General features: G+C 36.8%; 1 protein-coding gene across 2 annotated transcripts in view; it reads right to left on the minus strand.

Moving 5' to 3' along the window:
• The window catches only part of nlgn4xa (neuroligin 4 X-linked a), a 107,058-nt gene that overhangs the window by 24,752 nt on the left and 67,831 nt on the right, over window positions 1-14,475 (minus strand). The gene's annotated exons all lie outside the window — the stretch shown is intronic.

The following is a 14,475-nucleotide window of genomic DNA, read 5'->3' on the forward strand; positions in this document are numbered from 1 at the left end:
TAATCAACTAACCATTCAGAAATGTCCTGTTGCTTCTACATGTTGTCACCTCTTCTTGAGTCTCTCCATCATTTCCGATTCCGATTTGAACATAAAAGGCTAAAAGTTTTTGACATTTTCAGTGCATGTCGGTGTGAGGTAAAAGGGCATGAGCTCTCTGTTTGAGTGCAAGCTGTTGTAGCTCCGCCCTCTGTGCTGGGAGCAGTAGCTCATTTGCATTTAAAGGAACAGACACAAAACTGTGCGTTTTTGCTCACCCTCAAAAAGTGACAATTTTAACATGCTATATAAAAATATCTGTGGGGTATTTTGAGCTAAATCTTCACATACACACTCTGGGGACATCAGAGATTTATTTGACATCTTGTGAAAAGGGCAGTATACCACCCCTTTAAATAATCTCTGATTCACTAGACCGGTGTTTCCCAACCCTGCTCCTGGAGGCACACCAACAGTGCACATTTTGGATGTCTCCCTTATCTGACCCATATATTTCTGGTCTTGGAGTCTCTACTAATGAGCTGATGAGTTGATTCAGGTGTGATCAATTAGGAAGAGTTGGAAAATGTGTAGTGTTGGTGTGCCTCCAGGAACAGGGTTGGGAAACACTGCACTAGACGCATGTCAAGAAATAGTTTGCTATTAGTGAACAGCACATTAAATCAATGTATTTTTTTATTTTTTTTTATTCCACAATGATTGTGATCGAATGGCTTATAAAACTGATAAAAAGACTGACAATGTGTTACTTTGAGATCCATATTGCTCCTTACATAAATATATAAAAAATAATATCTCTGTTCAATGTGCATTTATGTTTCAGCACAGATATGCATGAGTAAATCATGTCTGGTAGATTATTTGTTATTCATGTAGAGTCTCAAGCAAACAAAGCGATAAACACTTGGCTTTTACAGAAATCCTTTTTTTTGTCTGTTTGATAAAGAAGCGCCTTAAAGGGTTTATTTGACATTGCTGCTTAGTTTCTTTATCTGTGTATTTGAAGCCTTAACAAAGCCCATCTTTTGTGCACAGATACTGGGAGAAAGATGAGCAAGATCATAAACAAATAAATAAATAAATAGTACATTAATTTGTATGTATACTTGTTTCTTACAGCTCAAACAAAGTATCTTAATCTTCTCAAACCTTTAGCATAATCATAATGCAAGACAAAATCTATTTAATGTCAAATCTGCCAAGAGAAACAGTAAACAATCATTCATTATGTACTGGCCACAGATATCATTGCTGAGTGGATTACTATTAATACTCACATATTTTTTCAACATTACTGTAAGACTACCGTGAGAAAACCAAAGGACTGGTGTCAAAGAAAAAGAAGAAAATAAAATAAAAGAAAAGAAAAAGCATTGGATATCTCAGTGGGTGTATTTAACATATAGCAAGCTGCTATTTACAGCTTTGGGGAAGCTTTCAAATTGCACATAGTGAAATCTGCATGTATTAGGACATTGGTACAATGAAAGCTGGATTACAGTTCACACTCCAAATGGAAAAGTTAAAACAACACTGTAAAAAATCTGTCATTTTTACTCAAGACAAATGGCAGCTGTGGTTCTGTAAAATAATACAGTAAACAGATTTACAGAACAACCTGTCATTTTTAACATTTAAAACTGTAATTTACAACAAAAAAAAAACAGTATATGAAACACATTTTCTGCTGAATTAGAAAGGCCATTCTGCTACTAAAATCCGTTTTGTACTTTTAACATATACTGACATCCACCATAATGACACTAGTGGTAGAGAGAAAACCACATGGTCAATCAAAGTTCATCACAAGTAGCTTTTCCACAATATGAGGGAAATATAGAAGTTGCAAACAGTGTAATGCAGACAAATACAAAACACCATCATGGTAACAAATATGACACTAAAATAATGCAATAAACATCAACATCATAAGATGTGACAGAACCTAAATGTAACTGATAAGAAAAAAACAAAAAACAAAGAAGAAACATATTTATTGAAGGTGTCCTATATGTCCTTTTACGATGTCTTGATTTTGTTTTGGGGGTGTACTGAGATATGCTTTCATGGTTGATTGTTCAAAAAACACATTATTTTTACAGCACATCTCTCCCCTATCTGGACCGAACGCGCCATTCTGAAATATGAAATGTGCTGTGATTGGTTAGCTGGCCCAGTGTGTTGTGATTGGCAACGCTTACACGTGTGTTCGGGAAATGTCACGCCCCTTACCATAACCGCGAGCTCTACTCAGATATAAAAATAAAGCATGGTGTCAATTTCAAACCAATTCAGGCCTGATTCAGACTTAAGAATGCTAATAAACAAGAGGATCGTCCAGAACAGATTTCCTGCACGGACTTTGCAAGCACGAATTTCTCAGACGTTTTAGAGTGGTATGTTTATATATATATATATATATATATATATATATATATATATATATACAGGTGCTGGTCATAAAATTAGAATATCATCAAAAAGTTGATTTATTTCAAGAATTCAACTTAACAGGTGAAACTAATATATTATATAGACTCATTACATGCAAAGTGAGATATTTCAAGCCTTTATTTGTTATAATTTTGATGATTATGGCTTACAGCTTATGAAACCCATGAAATCAAAATCCCAGAAAATTAGAATATTACATGAAATCACACAGTAATTACACAGTAATCCCATGGTCACTGAACCAGGTTTTGGTTCTTTTGGCAGTGTGGGCAGGTGTAAATCCTGCTGGAAAATGAAGTCAGCATCTCCATAAAGCTTGTCTGCTGAAGGAAGCATGAAGTGCTCTGGACATGTCCTGGTAGACGGCTGCGTTGAGTGGACAGCACAGTGGACCAACACTAGCCGATGACATGGCTCCCCAAACCAACACAGACTGTGGAAACTTCACACTGGACTTCAAGCATCTTGGATTGTGTGCCTCTCCATTCTTCCTCCAGACTCTGGGACCTTGGTTTCCAAATGAGATGCAAAATTAGCTCTTATCAGAAAAGAGGACTTTGGTCCACTGTGCTTTATTAAATCTAGAGTCAACGCAGACGTCTACCAGGACATTTTCAGAGCACTTCATGCTTCCTTCATTTTCCAGCAGGATTTGCATCTGCCCTCACCACCGAAAGAACCAAAACCTGGTTCAATGACCATGGTATCACTGTGTAATTACTGTGTGATTTCATGTAATATTCAAATTTTCTGGGATTTTAATTTCGTGGGTTTCATAAACTGTAAGCCATAATCATCAAAATTATAACAAATAAAGGCTTGAAATATCTCACTTCGCATGTAATGAGTCTATATAATATATTAGTTTCACCTGTTAAGTTGAATTCTTGAAATAAATCAACTTTTTGATATTCTAATTTTATGACCAGCACCTGTATATTCATTTCTAAATGTATACATTTTAGATACATTATATACAACTGAATCATGAAATTTGTCAGACTATGAACTATGATAATACAAACAGTAATCGATCCCAAAACCATGGTTAATTTTCCTAAGAGGGGGTGAACAGTCTTACAAAAGCGAGAGCTTACAAACGCTACAGTGAACACTATATCGACACAATATAAGTGGATCGGAGGCAAAGCTTTGTCCTTTGTTTACATCATAGCAACTACATAAAACATACAATAGGAACTGTTAATAGAAAACACAGCTACAAATAATAAGACATACTTACAATGCCTGCATTGTACTCATCATAGGCTCATCATAAGCTGTTCTCCTTAAAATGTGCAGCACACAGATAAACGCTGGGGTTATAATGTTCAGGAACAGTGTTTAAAATCAATTTTAACCACTCTCGTCAGCCTTAGGAAGGTCAAACAAATTTTTGGAAAGGGGGTGGACAAAGCAGCATCTCTTTGACTTGCAACACTGTCTTCTCTAATGCAGCTCAGCCAGGTCTCGTCCCCCTTTTTGCATATTCCATGGGCGTGGATTATTTAAATGAGTAACATTATGACTTCACAAAGCCCGAAAAATTAAAACACGTTGTAGTCCAAACAAGTCGATCGTTGTAGTTCTTGGAAAGTGGATTCTGTTAAATAAAATATCTCCCTTTGGAGTGCACTTTGAGCTTTGAAATCTTGCAGACCTTTTTTATGCTCAAAAAGCAACATTCCAGACTAACTAAAGTTGAACATCAAATGTAATGTGTCACACAGGGAATTCACGGAATGTCAGTTTACAGTTTACAGTTTGAACATTATAAGTTGATTAGCTCTTTTTACCTCAAAAAACAGTGCCTTTTTACCTTTTAACAGTGCTTTCCTGTAATGTAAGTTTTTTCTTACTGTTTTTCTCCGTATATAGTACATGAATTGTTAATCACTTAACAGGTTTTAACGGTCACATTTTTACAGTCTTTTACAGTTAAAATTACAACTTTTTTTACAGTGAAGTCTCTGACCAATCTTCTTCCCACTCATTGCGATTACGTAAACTGCAGTCTGGCACATTATTTGGTGAATGTTTATATAATTTTTTTAATCAAATGGTTTACGCCACTGGCTCTGAATAAACAACAGGATACAGACTGTCACTTTGGACTTAATGTAGAACTGTGCCATCAGCCTGAGGTCCTATTCTGATGATACGCTTGCAGGATGTCAGACTGCATGATTTAAATAATTTATGACTCTCTGTCTCAAATGAGAAATTCAGATTTTTTTTGGCAAGAAAAAAAGCACAGGCTATACCATTCCTGTTACTTGTTTTACAAAGAAGTACGCCACTTATGGTAATTGTCTAGCCGCAAGTGTTTCTGAGCCTTCCTTTTTGTTATTTACATTTCAGTATTACAGAGCATCATCTTCCCTGACTCAGTTGCAATTGAGTCACTCTGTCACAATGTTTCATCAAGACTAATCTGGACCAACATCTTTGTTAGTGTATCGTGATTCGTGACCATTAAAGATTTGTCTGCATATCATAATTGTCTAAACAAAAAAACAAACAAAAAAAAAAAAGGTTTTATGAAGATGTAAATGTCAGTTGAATGGTGTAACAGGAAAAAAAATAGAGCTCCATCACACCTACTGCGTGAAAGAGGCACAGTGATTAAAATGAGCATGTGTAATTATCAGTGAGTCTGTCTGATGTGTAGTGAAAGTACCATCTGTTCTTTATTTAGTGAGAATTGTGCAGTTCAGAAAGTGTCTATTTCTCTACCACCAGTGCTGCTGTCTGTCTGCTGTATAAACGTTTATGATTTTGCAGGAAATATGCTCCATTTCTTCTCCACAGCTATGCTGCATCTATATACAAGGATTGAACAGTCTTAGACATCCACTGAAAATGCTTCCATGTTGCTTGTTTCTACATTAATCCAATTTCATTACAAATTATATTATAAGTATAATAGTTTGAGTAATTACAACAATAATAATAATTTGTTACACTTTTCTTGGCACTCAAAGTATGGAACATATGGAATGGGGAATTGCCTCAACCACCACCACTGTGCAGCATCCACCTGAATGATGCAACGGCAACCATACTGTGCCAAAACGCTATAACCACACACTAGCTTATTGGTACATCCCTGCTCTTTCCGAAAGACATCCTAGGATTTTTAATGACAACAGAGAAATTCGGTCTTCTCATAATGTTAATATTTGTATGCTTTGCTTTAATGACAGAAGCATTCGAGCAGGCATAGCCTTCACAAGTTTATGTAAAACCTGATGATCATCCTTTCCAGAATGATGAGCAAATGATCCAAAGAACATCTTCTGCTTTCATTTTCACTGTGTTCTGTTCCTGTTTGCTTATATTCCCTTTGCTAGGTTGTCTCCATGGTTATTGAGTTATGCATTCTGGTTACCTTACTTATCTCTGTGTATTTAAACCCTCATTCTGATTATTTGTCCAGTATTGTCTTTATGTGGTTGTGTAATACTCTTACTTCTGAAATCTCCTACGTGTTCTTGTTGGATTTATTGAAAGCCACACCTGATAGGTGCCAGACGTTTGGACACCACTGTATTCCTCAATTATATATAGACAAAGGGATATATAATAAAGTAGTACCTTGAGCATCAAAGTACCATGAAACAAAATCCCGGTTCACTGATCATATTACATTATTAATCGTGAAGCCTGGCACACTATATAGTGAACTGCCTGCATTTTAGATGAGTGCACCTGGCTGGCTGCCCTCCTGAAGTTATTCAAGGTCCATATAAGCAAGGATTCCTGCCTTTCACAGGCCATCTAGACCCAGGAAGCGGTATAGGACTGTGTAAGGTTTGGGGGTATTGATGGACGCGATCTACTCCGCCTATGTTTTAATCATCGTTCTGAATCCGATCCAGTCGTATTCTTTGACAAAAATGTGATTTTCTCAGAAATGGTCTATAAAATGTTGTGGAAAGCATCTTGATTTTTAATATGACCTCATGGTATAGTAACCTGAGTATTGTAAATAGAGCCAAGCTGTCCAGGATTGTGAATGAGGCAAGTAAGATAATGAGGCAAGATGCAGAGACATTTGAATGATCTCTATAGACGTAAAGTCAAGTAAAAGGCTTTAAAGATAGTTGAGGATGGGTCTCACCCTCTTCATGGCGAGTTTCAATTGTTGCCATAAGGGAGATGCTATAGGCAACCACGAGCGACAAGGAACGTTTACCAAGTTTATGCTTTGTGTCCAGTGCTGTAAAATTTTTAAATGTTAGTGACTGATTGATTTTTTTTTTTATTTATTTTTTTTTATTGCATGTTTTTCTTATGTGTATTTATGTGGTGATATCTATATGTACTGTGAAGCCAGAGACAATTATCCACAACATGGATAATAATAAAGTAAAGTAAATAAAGTTGCATGAAGCTGATTATTTTATTTTAATTTTTTTAAGGAGAGGCTCTGTGCTTTCTTTTGACATATTGCATGTTCAGATATTCATAAAACAAAATATTCTGGGGGCCTAAACATACACGTTTTGTGAAAATTATTAAAATGCTGGCACTGGCTGTCAACCTTTTTTTTTTTTTTTACGCTGGCGGGGAAAGAATTAAAAACCTATTTCATTGTTACTGCTTGAGGCAATTTTTTTTTTTTTTTTTTTTTTTTTTTTTAGTTGCACATCCATTGTGGTCCAATTATGACAATAACTGTATTTAATATTGATAAGTTCTAAATTTTCTCTAAAATGTCATACATAGGTTGACAGCAAAAATCAAAAATTGCTATCAAAAATGCAAAATAAATAAATAAATACAATATTCCTTATGCAATACAAATATTTAATAGCACAATATAACAATACTTTTAGTCAGTGTGTGTCTTTAAAGTGACTCTAGAAAAAGAAAAAAAAATTGAGACAAAACTCAAATGCCATAAGGTCTAAAAACTGCATGTTATCAGTCTGCCCTTCCTGAAAGTCTTTTTTTTTATATATATATATAGAAAGGGAAGGAACATGATATGTTTCCATACTGTAGAGTGTTAAGTAGAGAGTCCTATGAGCAGTCAGATCCTGGCCATTTCAGAAGAGAGAAAAACTACAGACGGCGGGGAACTGCAGTGCCCTTCCCCACTTAGAGCATGACATATGCCTGCCAATTTCTCTTTCTTTCTTTTTCTGAGTAAAATCCTCATAGACTTTCATTGGGTTTAAAAGGATATAGTGAGGTAATACATACAGAAGGTCTCGTGTGAAGTGAGTCCTCCAGCTCCTCTAGTCCCTCTGAACCGTGACGAGTGCAATTGGTTACACATCCTTGGAGCCAGGCTATGCCTCCCATGATCCATTAGCGTATGTTCATTTAATTCTGTTGAGGTAATTAGAATCTATTTGACACTCCTAACAGAAGGACTGCAAGGCTTGCAGGATCCTAAGGTAAAAAATAGCTCTAAAGCTGAGGGAATGTACAGTGCATAACTCTTAATAAGTTCTCATGCAAGTTCAGGCAGAAGTTTATGTTTGTGTGTGTGCGAAAGTCTGAGTTAAGAGGTGGTTAGACCTCAGACTGCACTCACTTGGACCAATTTGTGGTACGAATGTAATTGGATTCATAAATTTATGAACTAATTTCCATAGACGGTTATACAATTAGCCACTGCAAGATGTTGAATCTTTACCCCTCATGGGTAGGTGTTTTATCTTTGGCCCCTGAGGCACAAATAAGTAAGTCTTTAATATATGACTCTATTAGACTAAGTTCTGGCAGCATTGTGTGAGAGTAGGATAAGCTTCAGGGGCATGATGTTGTAGAGGACAAAATATTCCCCATCTATCAGCAAAAACCTCAGCGGTAATTGATGGAGTCCTCTTTCTGCTCCACTTGCTGCCATTCTGCCATTGTCAGATAGACATATTTTGATGGATGATGTCTTTTTCTGGACCATGATATATTTTTAACATACTCTCTTTTTTTCTTCCTTTCACTCTATTTTCTCACACTGAATGTGGTTATTCTCAAGACGTCTAAGGTAAAATACATCTAATGCATACCTGTATGAATCCTCAATGTGCTATTTACTGTCGTTTGTTCAGAAATAATACATATATTATTATTCAAAAGTTTGGGATCGGTAAGATTTTTGCTCATCAAGGGGACTGTCACGGCTGCCATGTAGTTTAAATCCCAAGGAAAGTCTGTGATGCAGATTGACAAAAGAACAATACTTTTAATAAACTCCAAACGACTAGAAAGTCAACACAACAAACCATAACCTTTAAAGCAAGACAGTGAACTGAAGAAAATGAGGGCTTCTGTGTTGAAAAGCCTGTAACACCTTTGGTGTTCCCAGTCAAAAATGACTGGCCTTTTAAAAAAGTGTCTTTAAAGGGGTGGTATAATACCCCTTTTTACAATATGTAAAATAAGTCTCTGTTGACCCCAGAGGGTGAAGTTTTAGCTCAAAATATCCCACAGATAATTTTTTACAGCATGTTAAAATTGTCCCTTTTTGAGGGTCAGTAAAAACACATCGTTTCATGTGTGTCCCTTTACATGCCAATGAACTGCTGCTCCCAGCACAGAGGGCGTAGCTTCAAGAGCTTGTGTGTGTTAGCAGCTCCGATTACCTCATGCAGGCACGCACTAAAATGTCAGAGACTGTTCTGCCTTTTATGTTTAAACTGGAGTCGGAAAATGATGGAGAGACTCAAGAAGAAGTGACAATGTAGAATGCAACAGGACGTTTCTGAATGGTTAGTTGATGAATTTATGTTGCTGATGTGGAGTATTTTCAGTTAGCATATTCTGTCATGATAATCTATAAAATCGCTTGTGTGTGAACTGTTGTAAGATGCCTACAGAGTGACATGCTACTGCATTTGTGTTACGTACTGTATTGCATGTGAAAAGATGGATGCGACAGCTTGAGCAGATCCACAAACGTGCTCTACTACAACAACTCTTCCTCTTCTCAACATGGCCTGCATGTTCCCGGGGGTGGGGTTTATGTAAATTTTAGGGTTAGTTATGTCACTAACCTGGTAGGAATGTTGTGTAGTCCCTACCAGCCGTTTGTTGTAGTCCTTATATATATCTTCTATTGCTTTGAATTTTGAGCGTTGTAACTTTGCAGATGTTGTTTATGCTCAAACAGCAAAAGTACACACTAACTAAAGTTAGAAAAGTGAAATCATAATCAACCAGCCCTTTTAATTGCTCGTTATGCTATATTTTCACCAAATACAAAATAATGAAAACGTGTGTGAAATGTTATGAATTGAAATATTCACATCTTAAATATACAACCATGTTGAATTCCAGCCCATAAAAATGCAAGCCCTAAAAATACAATGCATTAAAATGCAAGCAGGATTAATGCAATACATATTTTTTCAAGTAGTGCAGTCCCGCCAGTCCTCTGTAAACTACAACGGCAGCAAGTTTAAAAAAAAAAAAATTGTATCCAACCTTATCGTGAGATGCGGGGCGGAGCACACGAGAACAACGGAGTCTTGTAGCTGCTCGCTTAAAAGATCTTGCTCACCTCAATCGTCCAACGGTTAAGCACTGCCGAATACACTCAAATGAGATCGACTCAGACAAGACATCAATAAATGTACACGCGTGTCACCTGTACATCTTCTTTGTTGCATGCGCAAATTATGATCACTAATACAAAATAAAACATTTTATTCACAAAAATGTCTCTATTTGTACAAATTGCTAAATTTTGCATGCATAAGTTGAAAGCAATTTGTTTGTGGATAGTAGCCTAAAACATATCAAAATAATGAGATATTTATGTTGAAATAACGAGATATTATGTCGAAATAACAACTTAATATCTCGAAATAACGAGATACGTTTTTTTTCTTCCGTAATAAGAACGCTAAATGTGACTTAATGCATATTAGAATGACCCCTTATTATGTTGAAATAGCGAGTTATGTTGAAATAATGAGATATTTATGTCGAAATAGCGAGATATTATGTCAAAATAACGACTTATGTCGAAATAATGAGATATTAGGCTATGTCAAAATAACGACTTATGTCGAAATAACGACTTATTATGTCAGAATAACGAGATATTATGTCGAAAAAAATGTCGAAATAACGACTTATGTCGGAATAACGAGATATGTCGAAAAAAACGACTTATGTCGAAATAACGACTTATGTCGGAATAACGAGATATTATGTCGAAATAATGACTTATGTCGAAATAACGACATATCAAAATAATGAGATATGTCGAAATAAAAAGATATTTATGCTGAAATAACGAGATATGTCGAAATAGCGACTTATGTCGAAATAACGAGATATTATGTCGAAATAACGACTTCTTATATAAATAACGGGATAAGTTTTCTTTTTTTACCTTGCAGTTCAGGGCTTCCGTACAAGGCATGACGGGGTGAGAGGAAGGAGAAACAGGCATGAGGGGGTGAGAAAAAGGAGAAACAATGATAAACCATTTACAGCTGGCATGATGGGGTGAGGGGATAGAGAAATGGGGAACAGAGAAATATGGGAATGAAGACCACCTCTCATGTAGCCTTATTCTTCTATGCCTGTTTCTCTTGTATGTCTGAGACATGTATAAAAATAATAAATAAGAAATCTCTTGGCAAAGTAACTGGTGTAGCTTCCTTGATTCAACAATAATGGGGAAAAGCATGATTTTTAAATCTACAATACTGATTTCATTTGATTGGTAACATACCTATTGTGTCTTATTTTTATAAATTAATTTGATTACATTTATGAAATTGACACAAAAGATGATGCATGCATATAATTAGGTTTTAAAAAAATGGCTTTATAAAGGTAAAAAGGCCCACATTTGGTAAAAATCAATTGAAACATATTGGAAAAAATAATTTCTGTCACTGCTGTGAACTGACCACCACACAGAGTATGAAGAATAGCAAAAGCTTTTGGAGTTGGCTGTCCATGACAGTCCTAAACCTGCTAAAGTACCAACACAATAAACACACTCAGCAAAATATCATCTAATAATCGTTATCGAGAAAATCCCAGAAAATATCGAGATATAATTGTTTGTCAATATCGTACACCCCAGTTGATGCTAATCCAATACCTTTGCCAAAAATACAGAGCAAAAAGACATTTTGGGTGAAATGTGGTGCATTTAGTATTTTCTATGAACATTTTTAGTACTGACTAAATACACTTATTATTTTCCTCAGAGTTTTTGTCCTTTTCATCTTGAATAAAATGCATTCTGGCATTGCCTTATCTATGAAGATACATGTGATGTCGCTTTAGAGTCTGGCCAAAATTATATGTTAAAAGGCAGCATAATTTTTGCTACCTACAGTTTCAAACAGTATCTGAGTCAGGAGAGTGCCTATTATGTCTTAAATGCCACCTAGGTTGGCAGCTCAGCTGGTTATGAAATAGAGCTGTTGTTAGAACTTGAACATCATAATCTGCTCAAACACACATTCTTGAACAGGATTGAGCATCTTAGACAGACCTTTAGCACTCTTTCTGACTGCTAACTGCTCACAAAAAAACGGTTATGATTTTAATGGTAACAACCATACAAAAAGAACAGGGTCTGCATGTGTCATGGGAATTAAGAAGAAAACGTAATTTTCATTATACCTGAAAGAGTTCGCTTAACAAAGAAAATTCTATCATCACTTACTCATCCCCAATGGAATTCCAAACCTATGCATTTCACGGGTTCACACTTACAAATAATCAGATAAAGTAAAGAGTAAAGAGTAAACTCTCAGTAAAGAATATGCAATTTTTGCGTGCTGTCTGAGGAGAGGGCTCCAAGTTCTGAATTTGGCCCGAACCCAGAGTACCACACACACACACACACACACACACACACTTACAGTATTCTGAGGGGGATTCAAATCACCATCATCCAGAATGGAGAGGGGCAAGCTAACAAGGATGCTAAGGGACGCAGCCTTTTAGCGTCAGTCCCTAATGCACCTCTTGAGGCCAGGGAAGTGAGGTTCGCCATTACAGCTCAGTTAGCCTTTTACACTCACCTCCCTAAACTGCACTTCTGTCCGGGTCACAACACCAATGTACTGTAACTGGTCCTACTCACACCATGAGCGGGATTCATATCACCATCAACCTATACATGGGATGAGGGCACACTATCAAGGATGCTAAAGGGCACAACCTCTATAATCAGTTGTTATATGCCTCTTGAGACCAGTGGAGTGAGACACAACTCTTTCTAGCTGGCCTCCGTTTACACTCAACTCCCTAAACCCCACTCCCACCTGGGTCACGGCAGCAATATAACCGGTACTCTTGAGTAGGATTCAAACCGCACTGGTACTCTGAGCAGGATTCAAACCGCATCAGCCCGCAGGCATGTGAGGCGGGCATGCTAGTAGGACGCTGAAGACTGCAGCTTTTCCTAGCTAGCCTCCATTAGACAATAAAAGTCAGTGGTGTTCAATATTGTTTGATTTGGGCCCCACTGACTTTCAGTGAATGGCCAAAATCAATTGATTAGCCAGGAGAAAGAAATTGATAAGGGTTCAGAGCGGAATGACCTGGATGAATTTTTAATTTTGGGCTAAAGTTTTCTTTTAAAACTTTCCTGTCCTATTCTCTGGGCTCAACGCTAAGGATTTTTTTTTCTACTGGCCCGGTTCAAATTTTTACTTTCCCTGCCAAACTTAAATAAATAAAATAAAATAGCCCTAGTTATTGTTTTCACTGTTTTTGACCCATAACCTTAATAAATAAGGTTATGATGACACCAAAAACTACTAGCCTAACTCAAATAAATGTCAAATATTGTTAAAAACAAGTAAACCGTCAGTGATAAAAAAGAACAAATAATTAAATTATGAGCAGTAGCACAAATAAATACAAACATACATATGAAACAGTGCTTTTCATATTTTTAGTTTCCTGGTAGAGAAATTGAATAATCAAATGTAAAATAGCATTGCTTAATCTTCACTGTATAAATTAAATATAGATGAATCCTTATTAAAGTTACAAAAGTTATTCAGTCAAGAGCAGTGAGGTTTATTAGGTCAATCACGCCTGTCAATTTAAGAGCTGCACAAATCCAATACACTGTTACACATGTGTTTTACTAAGTGAACTGTTTATGTTCACTCTAGACATAACAGACTATGTTTACGAGGATACGGGCATTTTGTTATAATTTTGTGTGAATATGTCCGCTTAAGATGTGAAGAAGACATGAAAGAGATTTCATTTCAGTATTCGCGAGCTGTCTAAGATGCAGATTTCTGGGCATGCGCTTTGGATGTGTGTTATTCACACAAAACGTATCACACAGCGAGAACTGAATTTGAGTTATCTTTCCCGCCTTCTTGCACTTGAAATTTAAAATTGGCACGGCATAAAAACCCGTGCAAATGCTAAACGTTCATGACGATGCAGCACTGGCCCGAACGGGCAGTCCTTATTGTCGAGCCCTGCTATTTCTCTTATTGTCTTTGCTCTTTTTTGTCTTCTGTTAGACAGCACATCCTTACCCATAGGCCCCTACCTATCATCTTTAGTCTGCTTTCAGTCTGTCTCATACTTCATACTAAGACAGGTGTCCAGTCTACTCAGTTTGACTGAACAAGGATCAACAGTGAGTGGGAGACTGATGAAGAGCCCTTTGGGTGATGGAGTCCAGACACTCTCTGCTCATGAAGGTCTTTCCTGCTCTGATGTATCGTTAAACTGTCACACAGGAATCAAGGCTGTGTCTGGGGGGTGGAGGGTATTCAAAATGACAGGTCACTCAGGTGAAGGGCACCTGTGTTTTTACAGTTGAACAGTGACAGCTCAGCTGAAGAATAGACATGTGACACTGATGGAAAGGAAAGGGGGATATAGTGCATGTTTGAGCTATACATCTTTATTTCTCTCTTGAAGTTGCTCTACTAGCTCAAAATACTTCCCCTCATCACTTGTCATAGGAACGGTCAGAAATCCAGACACGAGTCTGATTCCTCATCCTACACATAAATAAAACACGGCCTGCACTGCATGTTGTCCCAAAGCATA

The sequence above is a fragment of the Squalius cephalus genome, assembly GCF_949319135.1.
Source record: "Squalius cephalus genome assembly, chromosome: 2".
Lineage (NCBI taxonomy): Eukaryota > Metazoa > Chordata > Actinopteri > Cypriniformes > Leuciscidae > Squalius > Squalius cephalus.